Source organism: Sapajus apella, unplaced genomic scaffold, assembly GCF_009761245.1.
Source record: "Sapajus apella isolate SASKATOON/1434 unplaced genomic scaffold, GSC_monkey_1.0 scaffold2, whole genome shotgun sequence".
Taxonomy (NCBI): Eukaryota; Metazoa; Chordata; class Mammalia; order Primates; family Cebidae; genus Sapajus; species Sapajus apella.
Window position 1 is genome coordinate 29,390,078 of NW_022436942.1, and position 6,795 is coordinate 29,396,872.

A 6,795-nucleotide genomic window follows, 5' to 3' on the forward strand; every position below is an offset into this window, starting at 1 on the left:
TACATTTGCACATGCAATTCCTTCCTTACCTCAATCCTCACTCTTCAGCACAGATATTTACTTGGCAAAGTCCCCATTATTGATCAAGAGACAGTTCAAGTGTCTCCGTCTCTGTTTTCTAAGAGACAATTTAAAACCTCATTGGAGACCTAAACATTTATTTTTATAATCTCAATACCCAGTAAAATGTCTGCTGCAGGGTAGGTGCTTAATAAATATTTTTCTGTTTTTTTATGCTATGTCTTCTTTCAAAAACAATTAAGTATGGAATACATAGATTAATTTAGTGAAATGAGTTTTAAAAAATGGCAAAGAAAAATACTTAACAGACTGACTAAAGATCTGAAAAAAAAATTATGTTCAGGAATTTAGGAGTGGTATGTTTTTCCCAATTTTAGAATCAATTGGGGAGAAAATAAGAATTTTTTAAAAATACCTTCCTTAAAACTTTAAGCCTGAACAGTTTATGTGACATACAAAAAGGTTATTTAAACTTTAAATAACTGGAAGAAATACAGTAAATTCTTTTTCTTATCATAAATGTTCTGTGCCTAAATCACCAGTCTCCATTTTTGCCATTCACATCTAAGCTTCAACATTTTAATTAAATGGCTAAGCATTTGAATCATATGTCTAATAACATCAAAAACTATTTTCTACACCCATTAACAAACTCACTGGTCAATACAAGGCAGCCCTGCCCAGAATAGGAAAGTAGGTACAGTTTGTCATGGTGTTCGCCTCTCTTCCATTTTAGGGACTCTTCCAGGGCATAGGTTAAAAACAAATAATTTTCTAAGAGATAACTTAAAATAAGAGAACACCAATTAAAAGCAAATAACTAACAAGGAAATGAATAAAAATTAAGAAAGAAATGAAGAAAAAAAGATAACTATATCAGAAAAACCAGTCTCAGGCTACCACAATTGAAAACAGAGCTAAGCACTAAGCTTCCTGGCAAAAAGAAAAATAAAAAACATAGGGAGAGTGGGATATGTGAATCATATAAGATAATTAAAGAAAGTACAAGATGATCAAAACAAACACTTTCAGAGTTCTGAGAATTATTTACCTTTTCATAATATTGGTAATATTTTCCATAGAAGTGATAAAATCTTCAGAGATGCTCTACCTTAGGCCATTTCTTATATCAGTTTAATTCCTCATTTCAGTTTCATTCACCCTCATTATTCTCTCAACCATCCGTATCTTTTCATATACCATTTCCTCTGAGTTTAATGCTTTTCTTTCTTCATCTCTGCCTGGATTGCTCATTACTGATCCTAAGGCATCAATCACTGCGGGAAACATTTTGTCATTCATCTACCTCCCTGGTTGTTCACAGGGGTGTTGAGGTCTCTCTTACTCTCTCTCACACACACATGTGCACAGGTCCACGTACACACTTACACACACACACACACACACGCACAGAGGCATATGTGAAGTATCCCTTATTGTGCTATCATAGCATCTAGGGCATACGTCTGTCCTAACATTTGCAGATACTATGTAAAGAAGTAGTTTATGGGCTGGTTGCGGTGGCTCATACCTGTAATATCAGCACTTTGGGAGGCCAAGGCGGGCGGATCACTTAAGGTCAGGAGTTTGAGATCAGCTCGGCCAACATGGCGAAACACTGTGTCTACTAAAAGTACTAAAATTAGCCAGGTGTGATGGTGCGCGCCTGTAATTCCAGCTACAGTACTTTAATATCAATTAATTCCCTTTTGTTGTAATCATGAAATATAGGTATCTTTTAATTATTATTTCCTTTAATTGTAATATTTTCTAAGGCATATTCCATTGACTTGTCAAAAGATAAACCAATAGATCACATTTTATAAGAATAATTTCTATTAATATTATAGCATTGGGAATTAATTAATATGCTATGCTATGCAACTTTCAGCTTGAGGGTTAGTAATAGGAAGTCAAAGAAAACAGCAAGATGTCATTCATTCCTACTTTGCTGAAAACATAAAAATAGTTCAACTCTTTTGGAGCTTTAATTTAACCTAATTGTTATCTAATTTTATAGTAGCAAAGTTTCTCATTTAGCTGCTATCTCCTTTTACCAAAATGAACTTTCAGATGAAAAAGCTTACACCATCTTTCCAGCTTTTGGTTTTTGCTTTATTTTTTTCTTTACAAATAATTATTTGCAGTAGGCATAAATTTTTTAAGTACATGAAAATAGCACAAATAACTTAAATCCCATTATCAAGTCCATTCCAGTTGAAAAAAGCAGATGGTGAAAACTGGGGAAATTTTAGGTCTTAAAATACAGTTTTAGACAGCTAAGATATTGCCAGTTGGTTTTAGATAACTTTTGGTTGTACACTAGAGGAATATTTGTTTAGGTTTAAATTGTTCTCTCTTCCATTGAGATTTTATTTAGCAATATCATAATTATTAATATATTTCACATTTCTAGTCTTGAAATGTAATATTCTAGAAATTTTATTAAGATACATGTACATTACATTGAAAGTAATAGCAAATTGATTGTAGTTTTAAAAGCAATTTAATAGCAGAAGATACTCAACAGAGAAAACATCTAAATCTAGCAAAGAGAGCATGTTAATCCATTTTGTGTTGCTATAAAGTAATACATGAGATTGGGCAACATCTACAGAAAAATGTTTATTTGGCTCACAGTTCTACCGGCTGTACACAAAGCATGGCACCAGCATCTGCTTCCTGTGAGGGACTCAGGAAGTTTACAATCATGGCAGAAGGCAAAAGGGGAGCAGGCATGTCGCACAGTGAGAGAGCGAGCAAGAGAGAAGGGGAGGTGACACACTCTTTTTAAACAACCAGGTATCAAGTGAAGTCAGAGTGAGAGCTCACTCATTACCTCAAGGAAGGCACCAAGCAATTTATGAGGAACCTGCCTGCATGACCCAAACACCTCCCACCAGGCTCCTCCTCCAGCGTGGTATTACATTTCAACATGAGATTTGGAGGAGACTCACAAAACTATATCAGGAACATTAAAAAGAGTACAAATATGTTTACCTCTAATGTTGTGCATTATAATCTGATTTAAAATATAAAAATATATTACAATAAGCTTTTAAAGATATATAGCCAGAATTTCTTTTTTTTATTTTTTTTTATTTTTTTCCCCATTTATTTATTTTATTGCATTTTACATTTTGGGGTACATGTGAAGGACATGCAAAATTGTTGCATAGGTACACACGCAGCAGTGTGATTTGCTGCCTTCCTCCCCATCACCTACATCTGGCATTTCTCCCCTTGCTATCTCTCCCCAGCTCCCCACCCCCCACCGTCCCTCCCCTATTTCCCCCCAACTGACCCCAGTGTGTAGTGCTCCCCTCCCTGTGTCCATGTGTTCTCCTTGTTCAACACCCACCTGTAAGTGAGAACATGTGGTGTTTGATCTTCTGCTCTTCTGTCAGTTTGCTGAGAATGATGGTTTCCAGGTTCATCCATGTCCCTACAAAGGACCCAAACTCATCGTTTTTGATGGCTGCATAATATTCCATGGCATCTTTTTTAACCTCCTCATTCCCTAAATTATAGCAATAATCTTATCCACAGATAAAACCATTTTGCAGAATGCAAACATTATATGCCTTCTCCCTCTCTTCATGTTTTTAGCCCAGAACATAGAAAAAAACTAAATTCTATCCAAGGTGAAGACAGCCAGGTGTGATGGCACATGCCTGTAATTCCAGCTACAGGGGCAGCTGAGGCAGGAGAAATATTTGAACCTGGGAGGAGGTTTCAGTGAGCCAAGGTCATACCTCTGCACTCCAACTTAGATGACAGAGTGAGAATCTGTCTCTGTCATAAACTAAGTGAGTCTTGAGAAGAAACACTCGAGTACTTCTGAGCCCATATTGGCCATTGAGATGAGGAGTTACTCATCTGATCAGTCAGAATCTGACTTTTATGGAGCTACATTTGATAGCATATAGTAAAGTCACAAGGTCAATGTTCATGCATAGCAGGTCCTCTTAGCCTCTAGTTTACTTCTTGGATTTGTATTATCAGTATAATAAGAAAGCCAAAGTTTGGTCCTTTTACCGGCATGTGGAAGGAGGCTGGCTCTTTCCTCTCTGTTCTCTTTTCAATGTAGTAGTACAATATATTTTAAAATCTTGTTTGTATCCAAAATTTAAATTTTGAATATTTATTTTCTAAACTAAGGCACCTATTTATGAATTAGATAACATTTTTTAAGCATTTTAAAAAATATGCTGAAACATTTTGCTTTATCATTTATACAGAGTAAATCTCTGTGTAGTAATTTGAGCCTTATACAGCAACAGCAGTACTTAGAGAGAAGTTCATAGCAGTGTGAAAGGAAAATAAATCTTGGGATGCCCAAATCACTAAGTCAAAAGGAAAAGTCAGGCTGGGACCTGCTTAGGGTAAACGTGTCTCCCATTCTATTCCTAAAAATGATAGCTACTAAGATTAAAAAGCTACAAACCTCCCTCACAAGGAATTTCCTTGTGAACAAAGAAAAGACAAAATTTAAAATCATCCCTCTGCTTACTCAGATAAATGCATATCTGATTGCCTACTTTGGAAAGGCTAATCAGAAACTCAAAAGAATGCAATCATTTATCTCTTGCCTACCTATGATCTGGAAGCTCCCTTTCCACTTCAAGTTGTTCCAACTTTCCAGATGGAGCCACTCCTTCTGAAACTATTCCAAACAATACAAAAAGAGGGAATCCTCCACAAATCATTTTATGAGACCAACATCATCCTGATACCAAAATTTGGCAGAGACTCAGCAAGAAAAGAAAACTTCAGGCCAATATCCATGATGAACATAGATGCAAAAATCTTCAATAAAATATGGGCAAACCAATTGCAACAGCACATCAAAAACTTATCCATCACAAGCAAGTAGGCTTCATCCCAGGGATGCAAGGCTGGCTCAACATATACAAGCCTATAAACGTAATTCACCCATAAACAGAACCAAAGACAAAAACCACATGATTATCTTAATAGATGCAGAAAAGGCCTTTGACAAAATTCAGCAGCCCTTTATGGTAAAAACTCTCAATAAACTAGGTATCAACGGAACATATTTCAAAATAATAAAACCTATTTACCACAGACCCACAGCCGATATCATATGGAATGGGCAAAAACTGGAAACATTCCCTTTGAAATCTGTCACTAAACAAGGAAGCCATCTCTCACCACTCCTATTCAATATAGTATTGGAAGTTCTAGACAGAGCAATCCAGCAAGAAAAAGAAGTAAAGTGTATTCAATTAGGAAAGGAGGAAGTCAAATTGTCTCTATCTGCAGATGACATGATTGTATATTTAGAAGATCCTATCATCTCATCCCAAAATCTCCTGAAACTGATAAACAACTTCAGCAAAGACTCAGGATACAAAATCAATATGGAAAAATCACAAGCATTCCTATACACCAATAAAAGACTAACAGAGAGACAAATCAAGAGCAAACTCCCATTCACAATTGCTACAAAGAGAATAAAATACCTAGGAATACAGCTAACAAAGGAGGTAAAGGACCTCTTCAGGGAGAACTATAAACCACTGCTCAATGAAATAAGAGAGCACACAAACAGATGGAGAAACATTCCATGCTCATGGTTGGGAAGAATCAGTATCCTGAAAATGGCTATACTGCCCAAAGTAATTTATAGATTCAACATTATCCCCTTCAAGCTACCAATGACCTTCTTCACAGAACTGAAAAAACCACTTTAAACTTCATGTGGAACCAAAAGAGAGCCCACATAGCCAAGTCAATTCTAAGCAAAAAGAACAAAGCTGGAGACATCATGCTACCTGACCTCAAGCTATACTACAAGCCTACAATAATCAAAACATCATGGTACTAGTACCAAAACAGAGATATAGACCAGTGGAACAGAACAGAGGCCTTGGAGGCAATGCCACATATCTGCAACCACCTGATCTTTGACAAACCTCACAAAAACAAGCAATGGGGAAAAGATTTCCTGTTTAAGAAATGGTGTTGGGAAAACTGGCTAGCCATGTGCAGAAAGCAGAAACTGGATCCCTTTCTGACACCATACACTAAAATTAACTCCAGATGGATTAAAGACTTAAACATAAGACCTAACACCATCAAAACCCTAGAAGAAAACCTAGGCAAAACCATTCAGGACATAGGCATAGGCAAGGACATCAGGACTAAAATGCCAAAAATATTGGCAACAAAAGCCAAAATAGACAAATGGGATCTAATTAAACTCCAGAGCTTCTGTAGAGCAAAAGAAACAATCTTTAGAGTGAACCGGCAACCAAAAGAATGGGAAAAAATTTTTCCAATCTACCCATCTGACAAAGGACTTATATCCAAAATCTACAAAAAACTAAAACAGATTTACAAGAAAAAAACAAACCCATTCAAAAGTGGGCGAAGGACATGAACAGACACTTTTCAAAAGAAAACATACATGAGGCCAACAAACATGAAAAAATGCTAAACAGATAACTAAAACAGATTTACAAGAAAAAAACAAACCCATTCAAAAGTGGGCGAAGGACATGAACATACGCTTTTCAAAAGAAAACATATATGAGGCCAACAAACATATGAAAAAATGCTCATCATCACTGGTCATTAGAGAAATGTAAATCAAAACCACATTAAGATACCATCTCAGGCCAGTTAGAATGGCGATCATTAAAAAATCTGGAGACAACAGACGCTGGAGAGGATGTGGAGAAATAGGAACACTTTTACACTCTTGGTGGGAGTGTAAATTAGTTCAATCATTGTGGAAGACAGTGTGGT